Raw genomic sequence first — 13,117 nt, 5'->3', positions numbered from 1 at the left:
AATCGATATTGAAGACCGACACTCATGGTGTGACAAATCAAGGATTACTTTTTTATAATCGAAAAACATCGAGTACCTACCGACACGGCGATGCAAAAACAATTTTTGGAAATATGTTTTAATCGTATAAACAATTGAAAGTTTTAATTAAATATTTTTAAAATTACGTCTTGGCCCCACAATAAAAAATCCGATTTATTTTTAATAATGCATTTGTTTAATGAATTCAAGTTAACAAGTAAAGTTTTGGTTTAATATTTAAACATTTTATTAGTAAATTTTAATTTTTACGCAAATTACTTGTATCTATATTTTAAATCAGTTTCCACCATTAGAAATTCCTTCCTGAGTACCTGGTTTATGGTATATTTTTATTATTACAGGACATACCAAAATTATTAGAAATATAAATAAATAATCGACTCTCATTATTTTAACTATTGAAAGAACATTTTTTTGTCATTACTAGAATAAATAAAAGTATTTAAATATATATTTTCGAAAGTATTTAATACTAAATAAAATAACTCTATAGTAAATTTTTGAATAAATTTAATACTTTACTTGGATAAGTAAAGTCACACGAATTATTTACAGTAACAAATTTTAATAAAAGCATTCAGAAGTAATTTTTTGGAAAGGGTTGATATTTTACTTGGATAAGTAAAGTCCGGAGAAAGAGATAGTCGGTCACCTGAAAATTATAGAAAGTATTTATAATTTTTTTTTAAAGGATTGATAACAGTTAGGAGAAAGAGATTTTCGGTCGCCTACAAATTCTCGAAAGTATGGACACTTTACTTGAATAAGTAAAGTCGGGAGAAGAAGATTGTCGGTCACCTTTAAATTATTGAAAGTATTTATATTTTACTTGAATAAGTAAAATCGGGCGCGAGATTTTCGGTCCCCTATTGGTTTGAAGTCTCGACCCGGAGTCTTGGTCACAGTACCGATAAGCTCTAATTAGGCAGCCTGGCGGCAGCAGTGGTTGGGTTTGAAATCGAGGGGTGTACTGATTATCCATACGTTTAACGCAGTAACCATGAAATGAACTTATTTGGATAAGTAAAGTCATACAAATTATTTACATTGACAAATATTAATAAAAGCTTTCAGAAGTAATTTTTTGTAAAGGGTAGATATTTTACTTGGATAAATAGGTTGGGAGAAAAAGATTTTCGGTCGCCTACAAATTGTCGAAAATATTAATACTTTACTTGAATAAGTAAAATCGGGAGAAAGAGATTGTCGGTCACCTTTAAATTATTGAAAGTATTTATATTTTACTTGGATAAGTAAGATCGGGCGCGAGATTTTCGGTCCCCTATTGGTTTGAAGTCCCGACCCGGAGTCTTGGTCACAGTACCGATAAGCTCTAATTAGGCAGCCTGGCGGCAGCAGTGGTTGGGTTTGAAATTGAGGAGTGTACTGATTATCTGTACGTTTAACACAGTAACCATGAAATGAACTTATTTGGATAAGTAAAGTCATACAAATTATTTACATTGACAAATATTAATAAAAGCTTTCAGAAGTAATTTTTTGTAAAGGGTAGATATTTTACTTGGATAAATTAGGTTGGGAGATAAAGAATTTCGGTCGCCCACAAATTGTCGAAAGTATTAATACTTTACTTGAATAAGTAAAGTCGGGAGAAAGAGATTGTCGGTCACCTTCAAATTATTGAAAGTATTTATATTTTACTTGGATAAGTAAGATCGGGCGCGAGATTTTCGGTCCCCTATTGGTTTGAAGTCTCGACCCGGAGTCTTGGTCACAGTACCGATAAGCTCTAATTAGGCAGCCTGGCGGCAGCAGTGGTTGGGTTTGAAATCGAGGGGTGTACTGATTATCTGTACGTTTAACGCAGTAACCATGAAATGAACTTATTTGGATAAGTAAAGTCATACAAATTATTTACATTGACAAATATTAATAAAAGCTTTCAGAAGTAATTTGGGAGAAAAAGATTTTCGGTCGCCTACAAATTGTCGAAAATATTAATACTTTACTTGAATAAGTAAAGTCGGGAGAAAGAGATTGTCGGTCACCTTTAAATTATTGAAAGTATTTATATTTTACTTGGATAAGTAAGATCGGGCGCGAGATTTTCGGTCCCCTATTGGTTTGAAGTCTCGACCCGGAGTCTTGGTCACAGTACCGATAAGCTCTAATTAGGCAGCCTGGCGGCAGCAGTGGTTGGGTTTGAAATTGAGGAGTGTACTGATTATCTGTACGTTTAACACAGTAACCATGAAATGAACTTATTTGGATAAGTAAAGTCATACAAATTATTTACATTGACAAATATTAATAAAAGCTTTCAGAAGTAATTTTTTGTAAAGGGTAGATATTTTACTTGGATAAATTAGGTTGGGAGATAAAGAATTTCGGTCGCCCACAAATTGTCGAAAGTATTAATACTTTACTTGAATAAGTAAAGTCGGGAGAAAGAGATTGTCGGTCACCTTCAAATTATTGAAAGTATTTATATTTTACTTGGATAAGTAAGATCGGGCGCGAGATTTTCGGTCCCCTATTGGTTTGAAGTCTCGACCCGGAGTCTTGGTCACAGTACCGATAAGCTCTAATTAGGCAGCCTGGCGGCAGCAGTGGTTGGGTTTGAAATCGAGGGGTGTACTGATTATCTGTACGTTTAACGCAGTAACCATGAAATGAACTTATTTGGATAAGTAAAGTCATACAAATTATTTACATTGACAAATATTAATAAAAGCTTTCAGAAGTAATTTGGGAGAAAAAGATTTTCGGTCGCCTACAAATTGTCGAAAATATTAATACTTTACTTGAATAAGTAAAGTCGGGAGAAAGAGATTGTCGGTCACCTTTAAATTATTGAAAGTATTTATATTTTACTTGGATAAGTAAGATCGGGCGCGAGATTTTCGGTCCCCTATTGGTTTGAAGTCTCGACCCGGAGTCTTGGTCACAGTACCGATAAGCTCTAATTAGGCAGCCTGGCGGCAGCAGTGGTTGGGTTTGAAATCGAGGGGTGTACTGATTATCTGTACGTTTAACGCAGTAACCATGAAATGAACTTATTTGGATAAGTAAAGTCATACAAATTATTTACATTGACAAATATTAATAAAAGCTTTCAGAAGTAATTTGGGAGAAAAAGATTTTCGGTCGCCTACAAATTGTCGAAAATATTAATACTTTACTTGAATAAGTAAAGTCGGGAGAAAGAGATTGTCGGTCACCTTTAAATTATTGAAAGTATTTATATTTTACTTGGATAAGTAAGATCGGGCGCGAGATTTTCGGTCCCCTATTGGTTTGAAGTCTCGACCCGGAGTCTTGGTCACAGTACCGATAAGCTCTAATTAGGCAGCCTGGCGGCAGCAGTGGTTGGGTTTGAAATCGAGGGGTGTACTGATTATCTGTACGTTTAACGCAGTAACCATGAAATGAACTTATTTGGATAAGTAAAGTCATACAAATTATTTACATTGACAAATATTAATAAAAGCTTTCAGAAGTAATTTTTTGTAAAGGGTAGATATTTTACTTGGATAAATTAGGTTGGGAGATAAAGAATTTCGGTCGCCCACAAATTGTCGAAAGTATTAATACTTTATTTGAATAAGTAAAGTCGGGAGAAAGAGATTGTCGGTCACCTTCAAATTATTGAAAGTATTTATATTTTACTTGGATAAGTAAGATCGGGCGCGAGATTTTCGGTCCCCTATTGGTTTGAAGTCTCGACCCGGAGTCTTGGTCACAGTACCGATAAGCTCTAATTAGGCAGCCTGGCGGCAGCAGTGGTTGGGTTTGAAATCGAGGGGTGTACTGATTATCTGTACGTTTAGCGCAGTAACCATGAAATGAACTTATTTGGATAAGTAAAGTCATACAAATATTTACATTGACAAATATTAATAAAAACATTCAGAAGTAATTTTTCGGTCGCCTACAAATTGTCGAAAGTATTAACACTTTACTTGAATAAGTAAAGTCGGGAGAAAGAGATAGTCGGTCACCTGTAAATTATTGAAAGTGTTAAGTAAAAAACAGTAAATAACATAAGTTGAGTTAGTGACAGTGAGTAAAGTCCATGAAAGTTTTAAAACTTCGTCTTCAAAGATACTTAAGCAACAAATACGATTCAAAGTGTTCTTTCTTTAACTAAAACATTTAGGGAAGATTTTTGTTTATTTTCTTATTGAGTCAACGGATAAAAGTACTAAGGACAACAGTGATGTAGTGTTTTCTCCTACGTGGCCTATTTTGGTGACTTTGATGGACAACCAACCATTGGAGAGACGATAAGGCAACAGGGAAAGGGCATTAAAGGTAACAAGTAATAATTGAATACCAATTAAACAATAATATTAATTGAACGTTTTTGATTATTTTCAGGTAGGTCCAGAACGAGACTAGTTAACTGGGCAACTGGCAACGCAAAGTAAGTTTTTAAACATGTTATTTCCGGTTTTTTTTCGTCGTTTCAACTTTGCTGTCGGTTTATCATTGTGTCTATCAATTATTGTACTAAATATTTGCGGAAGGTGGAACAAATTGTTGTTTGCTCCATTAATTACATTTTATTTATTACTTCCCAAAAGGAAAGTTTTTGTCTTTTATTCTTTTATGTGTCCTTTGGGTAGTGTACTCCGACATTCTCTTTCAGCTTACATAAATAATAAAAACTTTATTTATTTATTTATTTATTTCCTATCCCCCCTATTTATTCCTTTTCCACTAAATTACAGATTTATTTTGAATAAGTAATAAAAATTTTACATCTTAAGTGTCACAAAAAGTTTGTTTTTTATGTTCTTTACCTCATCTAATCAGATATTCCCTTTCAGCTTACATAAATAAAACTATTCAATTTTCTGTCCATACAATTATTCCTTTTCCATTAAATTACATATTTATGTTAATTAATATAAATTTTACAACTTGTGTCATAAAACGTTTGTTTCTTTTGTCTTTTAGGTAATCTAATCAGATATTCTCTTTCAGCTTACATACGTAAAATAAAGTTTGTTATTTTCTATCCCCTATTTATTTCTTTTCCATTGAATTATAAATTTATGTTAAGCAATTAATAAATGTTTTACATCTTGTACGTCGTAAAATGTGTTTCTTATGCCTTTTAGGTAATCTAATCAGATGTTTTCTTTCAGCTTAAATAAATAAAAGTAAATTTTGTTTTATTAGCAAAAAATTAAACTGATTGATTAATTTCGTATTTATTATATGTTATAAAGTTGATATTTTTGTATAAATATGTACATTTATTGTAATATAAGTGTAATCTTATGCCATTTATTGTATTATGTTATTATGTTAATCAATTTGTATTCGCTTGTCCAATATCCAAATGTACTTATTTATAAATAAAGGATTTATTTTGATTAATTAATAAAATTTTACATCTTAAGTGTCATAATATGTTTGTTTTTTATGTCCTTTAAGCCTTCTAATCAGATATTCTCTTTCATCTTACATAAATAAAACTTTATTCAATTTTCTGTCCATATAATTATTTCTTTTCCATTAAATTACATATTTATGTTAATTAATATAAATTTTACATCTTGTGTCATAAAACGTTTGTTTCTTTTGTCTTTTAGGTAATCTAATCAGATATTCTCTTTCAGCTTACATACATAAAATAAAATTTCTTATTTTAGATCCCCTGTTTATCCCTTTTGCACTGAATTACAAATTTATACTTAACAATTAATAAAAGTTTTACATCTTGTGCGTCGTAAAATGTGTTTTTTATGTCTTTTAGGTAATCTAATCAGTTGTTCTCTTTCAGCTTAAATAAATAAAAGTAAATTTTGTTTTATTACCAAAAAATTAAACTGATAGATTAATGTTGTACTTATTATACCTTATAAAGTTGATATTTTTGTATAAATATGTACATTTATTGAAATAAAAGTGTAATCTAATGTCATTTCTTGTATTATGTTATTATGTTAATCAATTTATATTCTCTTGTCCAATATCCAAATGTACTTATTTATAAATAAAGTTATAAATAAATACATTTATTTATTTATTTATTATAGGTATTCCCATAAAACTAAATTTATATGCTGATAAATTGAAACTTAGTGTAGTGCTGCAGTTACTCAGCGACGATGGGCTTTCTAGTTTTTCAAAATTGTTACCTTTGAAAGAATTAAATTAATAAATGTTTCCAAATGAAAAACTTGTCGCCGTAAATGCAGCGGCAAGCTACCCCACTAACCAATATTAAAATGTATTTTAATTGTAAAGCTTGTCATAGGATTTTCAGAGTTGTACAGAATTGCAAATTTGAATTGTGTCCTATCTGATGACGCACGAAATGCAGAAACAAGTATTTATTTATTTTTTAATTTATCAGTATACAAAGGTAGTAGTGACAGGTGGTGGGTTATCGAACTGGTGGTGCACTGATTTCTAGGCTCCCCAAATATGAACTTTTAATTTTAATAAGAAGGTCCTTCTCGCAAAATCCATATATCGCCATTACTTGATCCTACAGAAAATTTCTATTTACTCCCTACAACTTCTTCATAGCTCTTACCGTTTAGAAAATATCGAAGTTCAAAGTTTAATAATTAAAAAAAAACTTCCTTTTTACTTCTAAATTTTATAATTCCTAGATAAATAAATGTTATAAAGTGTCCAACATATATTTTCGTAGGAAATTAAACACTATAATTCAGTTCTCCTGTGGTTGGTTAATTGATAACTTTAACCATTTAGAAGATATTCTCATTCGAATCCCGATAGTGATATTGATTTTGATAGTTTCTTAATAAATATTTTAAATTTATCCATTAAAGTCGTCGTAATGTCGTATCTTTCATTTCTTTTCATAATTTTATGGATAGTTACTTAAAACAAAATTTTTATTAAGAACAATTCAAATAATTCATTCAGAGTTTAAAAATAGGTCTGATACAACAAAAATATCAACAACTGTGAATTTCGCGATTTGTATATTAATTTTAAATTATATATCAACAGCAATGTTGGGGATTCGCACCGAGTTTCATATTCCTAAGTTTATGTGGTGCTATAAGAACAATTACTTCGCAGCTGATATAAACATGTGGTCTACGGCAGTTGCATTCCCCAGGACGGATCCACCTTGTCCTGGTCTTGGGGCTCAGTACCGCTCCACAAGCCAGTGGTAGTGGGGAGCTAACGGATCCAACACATGCAAGTCCAATCCATCCCCAGGAAGATCTTCGATCTTCCTCAGATTGGACTTGTTCTTCTCGAACCAGTTGACAGTGGGCTGGCGTCTACGTCAGCTTTAGTCTTCTGGTTCAGCTCACCCGTATACGTTCACACGTATGCGTTATCCATCTGGGTTGAGATCTTTTGGATCGGTACCCGGGGGGGGGGGGGGTTTCTGTCTTCTGACTTTCCCCTTATAAAAAAAAGAAAAAAGTTGCGTTCCCATTCAGAAACCGAACCGTCCCGAGTCCAAAGGTGTCTAACGAAAATAATCACTTCACAGAAAGTCGGTTTGCTGAATGACCACACTGGTCAAGATCTCCGCGAGAGGGCTATGATCATAGTTATGTTTCGCGCCATTTAACTTTAAACGAAATAAATTTTGTTTTAATAGTTTCAACTTACAAAATACAGAGTAGTAATAAAAGTAATAGACATGTTGAAATGAAATATTCTACTTCTTTTGTGATTATTTATAAAATAATGATTAAGGGTATAAATACAAATAAATAAACGCATTTGTTGATAATTAAGTTGCGTAAAACACTTGAAACATATTCGTTTTATTCTAACAAGATATTTGAAATCTAAGAGGACATTTTCACATTTTACCTATACATTAGAACTATTAAATGAAAGGCTCCTTTTGTATTCTGTTTACTCTGCTAAAATAATAAAAAAAAAAAATCATATTTTCTTTTTGTAAAAATACAGAAAACTGTTGTGTGTACTTAATGATATTTGTGTTACTATATTACCACCTGGCACTTTTCATTAAATATCAATTAAATAATTGTTTTATATAGATATAAATGATTACATAAATATTAAATTAATCAAATGAATTGCTTTTTGAAGTTTAGTTGATTAGTAGTAGCTCTATATACCAATATAAGAACATTTCAATATGATTAACTCAATATTGAGTTTATTAAAACCGTTCCTTATATTTAAATTTGGAATGAATACTTTGCCATTCAAATTAATTTTCGGAAAAACTACAATAATCCTGAAATACAATAAAAAAATATTTTTTTGCAACATATTTGTGTACTGGTTCATAAACGTTAGTTATTACTACATTTCCAGTAAGACTTTTAGGACCCATCATTTTAAAGACAGATTGCAAAGGATTTCCCATTCTTCATATGTTGCCAGTTGCTTTATAACGACTTGGTTATTATATTGGATCAATTTAATACTGGTTAAATCATTCGATAAAACCGTAAGCAGTTTCTTCCAACTGTCTGAAAAATTTGAACGATTGAATATAAAAATAAATTACAAAAAATTAAACAAGGTTATTCTATTCTGGACCGTCCTGGAAGGTGTAATAACATTATCTTATGCTGTAGCCTTTATTACAGTTCGCATGTCTGGTATAAATACAAGTGTTTTCCAATTAATTATTATCAATCTACATTTTATGTACACTCATCTGCAACTTCTCGAAATCTCCTACAGCTTCAATTTAGGCTACTTTACAATCAAAGAGTTTTTCCTGAACATTCGCTATTGTCTAGAAAGTATCCAAAAGCCAGACAAAACGTATTTTGTAAAACTAGGTAAGCTTCATGCAGAAACATGCGAATTTACAAGGAAGTACAACGGTTACATCTCATGGAAGTTGTTCGTGATTTTTGGCAGTTACTTTATTGTCTTCACATCGAATTTGGTTTATGTTGCCACAACCATATTATGGAGGGAAATTACGGACTACGTGCTTGTGTCCGTTTTTTGGATTTGCTTTTGTGTCATCAAAGTTTACTTATGGATTCACTTATCTTCTTCGTGCATGAATGAGGTAATAATATTTTTATAAACAAATTATAATCTATTAATGTGCTCTTTACTCACGTCTTAATGTACTCATATCATATATTATTGATTTATATTTGTTTTTTATTTATTTACACCTATTATTTTCTTAATTTAGTAAATGTGTGTTTTCGTTACACTACATGTTTATGCATTGAACGGTTTTGATCATAATGAGTAACAAAATGAACCATACATTAAACGACATTTTAAAACCTTTGCTCTTCTATAATTTTATAATAGGTTATTTACCGTTCAAGTTAAAATTTACAAAAACCAAAACAATTATGGAGTTTAATTCGAAAATACTGTTAATAAATGTTGTAATATATTTCCTACTAAATATCGGTTTTAATGTTGTGGCGGCTACAACCTACACGCCTAACGAATTTAATAGTAAATTACAAAGTGTGGTACATAGACTTTACATAGCGAGCAGCCTTTTTCTGACTTGGATATTGTTTTGGGTGAATTTAGCAGATATTAAACTATTTTACCAATCTGTGAATTCTTTTTATGAACTTACTGAAGAGTTTGATAGTTTAAACATTAGAGTTAACTATAGTAAATTGAAAGGGAAAGTACAATTTGCAACGCTGACTGAAATTTGCATAACCTTTGTTTTTTCAACCGCTTTTATTGCAGTCAGATTGTATTACGTTGATACGAGTCTTTGGAAAAAAATTATGTTCGTCATTGAAAATCATTATATTCATCTTCAAATATTTGCAGTTTCTTACAACTTCATTTTCGGAATGTTTACATTAACTGAATTGTTTAAAAGTATCAACCGAAGTGTTGAGAATTTTGTGAATTCGTCGAAGAAACAAACGAAAATGTTTCTGATGAATATAAGCAGACTACATGAAGAAACGTGTAAAGTTACAAGGGTATACAATTGTTTTATGTCGACAAAATTGTTTCTACATCTGCCCATGTATTTCATTATCTTCACGTCGAATCTGTATTACGTTGCCAGGGCCCTTTTACAAGGAGAGATTACAGGATACGTTGCAGTTTTTTCTATGTGGATTGTGTTTTGCTGCTTGAAAATGATTTTTCTGGTTAATTCGGCTTCTACATGTATGGAGGAGGTAATATGATGAGAATAATCTATTAAAGTTTTTAATCTAATTCACATTCCAGAACATTTCAAATAACTTATTTATTTTATTTTTGAAAAGATTTCTTTTTCTTTATCCAGTTTAGAAATACTTATAACAGCTAAGACAACCAATTTGACATCAATTAAATAACACAAAACTTATAATACAATATAAATAATCTTTTGTATGCAATATTATAAAATATATATTAATATATATTAATATTAATATATATTAATATTAATATATCCTATATTATAGTGCCATAATTATAGCAACTTAAAAATATGAACTGTTCAACATTTTTTTGTTATTGTTGTGTCTACAACGTAACTGATCAATTTAATTTTATTCGTTAAAAGTTTTGTACCTTTTTTGCTTTTCTGTGAACAAAATTTTGGCAACATTTTACTTTAAACCGATTATTTACTAACAGATTATTGCTTTTTATAATCTTTGATCGAAGTGGATCTGTAAGAAAAATAATAATTCAGAGTTACTATGACCTGTATTATAATAAATAAAAGAATTTAATCAAGTGGTAGCATCGAAAAAAATTATTTTAAGTTTCAAATTACTTCAAGGACTGTAACGAGATTGTTACCTCAGTCCTACAAGAAAATCCCTAGTTTCTAAAAATCAAGGTCCAATTTTGACTTGCTTAGTATCACTGGATCACAGAACAATCTAAATTTAATTTATAAAAAAGTTATGAAATAAAAAAGTGACAGAGAAAAATGGAGGCGGTTTAAGAGGAGGCTTCAATCCTTTTGGCATAGGCTTCTTTATTAGGATTTTTGTACAGGGACATATTAAACCAAAATTTGCTTCCATATATTGAAGACATTATACTTTTAAAATATTATACAAAATATTAGTGTTACATTAAATAAATAACACAGATTAACATTTGAAGAAGTTGTTATAATTATTACTACTGAAAAAATTAAATATTATTTACTGAATAATTTGAAGTTAAATGATATTAAAGTAACAATGCACATAACTCATTTGGAATGTTTACCTTATATTAATTTATAAAAATAATATCAATAATAATTTCCCACATTTTAATTTGTTAGAGTACTTTTCTTGATCATATAAATAGCGCAATTAATATCCAACAAAAAATATTCAAGTATTATTATTTCTTATTTCATTTTTCGGGTGTCAGTAAAATAAAAATGAAGGAAAGAACAACACTCAACATTTTCAAACCAGCGTTAATTTTTTTATATTTAGTGGGTTATTTTCCGTACAAATTAAATTTTATCAACCCGTATTTTTTGCAGTACAGCAAATTAATAAATTATTTCAACATAGGTAGATTTTTGGTGCAACAAATGATTGCTTTTTTCATAATATTAAATAATCTACAAGAAGTAAAACTGACATTTCCATTGTTTGTGCACGGATTGTATATCGTCGCTTGTGTCGTTGCCACGTGGCTAATATTCTTGTTCAACGAAACCAAAGTTCAAAAAGTAAAATATATTCTTTGTGAGTTTTACGAAATAGACAACACATTGAAGAAAATGAAGATATTCATTAGTTATGACAAATTAAGTGTGCTCTTATCGGTTGGAATGTATTTTGAACTGACAGTAACTACAGTCTTCTCCGGAATATTCGTGAACTTATTTTTAAAAGATGCCAGCACTTCTGGAACGATAGAGCACGTCATAATTTACGCGTTTTTCTTCACCTTGTGTCTGAATCACATTTCAGTTTCATTCATTTTTATTGGCGGTTTTCTCACAATTAAATCATATTTTTCCCACTTAAATCAACACTTTCAAAACAATTTATCCAAATTGACGGAAAGAGATGCGAAAGATTTGATAGTTGAAACCAAAATTCTACATCAGAGGATCAGCGAATTCGCAAGACTTTACAATTCAATACAAATGAACAATATTTTAGTCATTTTTGGCCTTCATTTTGTCTTGTTCACGTCCAACACACTCTATGTTTGTATGCAGATTGTTCACGGCTCAATTATGAGTTACACAGCTATAATTGCTGTATGGATTTTGTTTTGCGGCACGAAAACCTACGTTTGGGTTTGGTTGTCTTCGGCTTGTATGTCTGAGGTAAGAAATTAGCAAATTAGTTTAATGTTAATTAAGAATTGTAATTTATAAATGTATATGTCCGGTTGAAACGATAATAATTGGTTACAGTGACAAGTTAAATAAATGGGAACAGTCCATTTATTTAATTACTAGTAGTCCAATTTGTGTTCAGTATGTTAAATATGTCTAAAGACAAAGCGCAGGTTTTCTATCTCCTAAAGCCATGTTTGTTGGTCAGTTACGTCTTAGGTTTTTTCCCATACAAAATCGATGAACGCAGAGTTTTAATGTACCAAAGATACTATGATTATGTACAGTACGGAAAATTTATAGCAATTTACATTATATCACCGTGGAATTACGTACAATTCAATTATTTCCAAGCTTCCAATTTGGAATTGGTGGTTCATTTGGTTTTTGTGTGCGCCAATTATCTGTCTACCTTGCTGATATGTGTCCTTACTAAGTTTCACCAAAAAAAATTCAAATTAGTGTGTGAGGAATTGTCCAGAGTCAACGAGAAAATGAAAATCCACAGGCAAGACGTCATTAACACAAAGATCCGTTTCACCGGGATTTTACTGTGGTTTACCGAGTTTTTGACAACTCTTATATTCTCCATAATGAGCTGCATCGGCTTGTACATCGAGAATCCAAGAAACGTGTCTGTTTGGGACAAAATTTTCGCCTTTGGAAGTTCGTATTTAATTAATATTATACACGTTCACACCAGTTTAACTTTCAACAGTTTTTTCATAACTTTAAACGAACTGTTCGTGCAAATAAATAATAACTTCGACTCTAAAATATCAAAGCTGTCCAAAAACGAAACAATCACTCTAATCTACGAAACGTCGAAATTCCACGAAAGTTTGTGTGAAGTCGGTAGAAAATTGAATA

This window comes from Aethina tumida, chromosome 3, assembly GCF_024364675.1.
Source record: "Aethina tumida isolate Nest 87 chromosome 3, icAetTumi1.1, whole genome shotgun sequence".
Taxonomy (NCBI): domain Eukaryota; kingdom Metazoa; phylum Arthropoda; class Insecta; order Coleoptera; family Nitidulidae; genus Aethina; species Aethina tumida.
The sequence above is the reverse complement of the archived record's forward strand: the minus strand, read 5'-3'. Positions refer to the sequence as shown.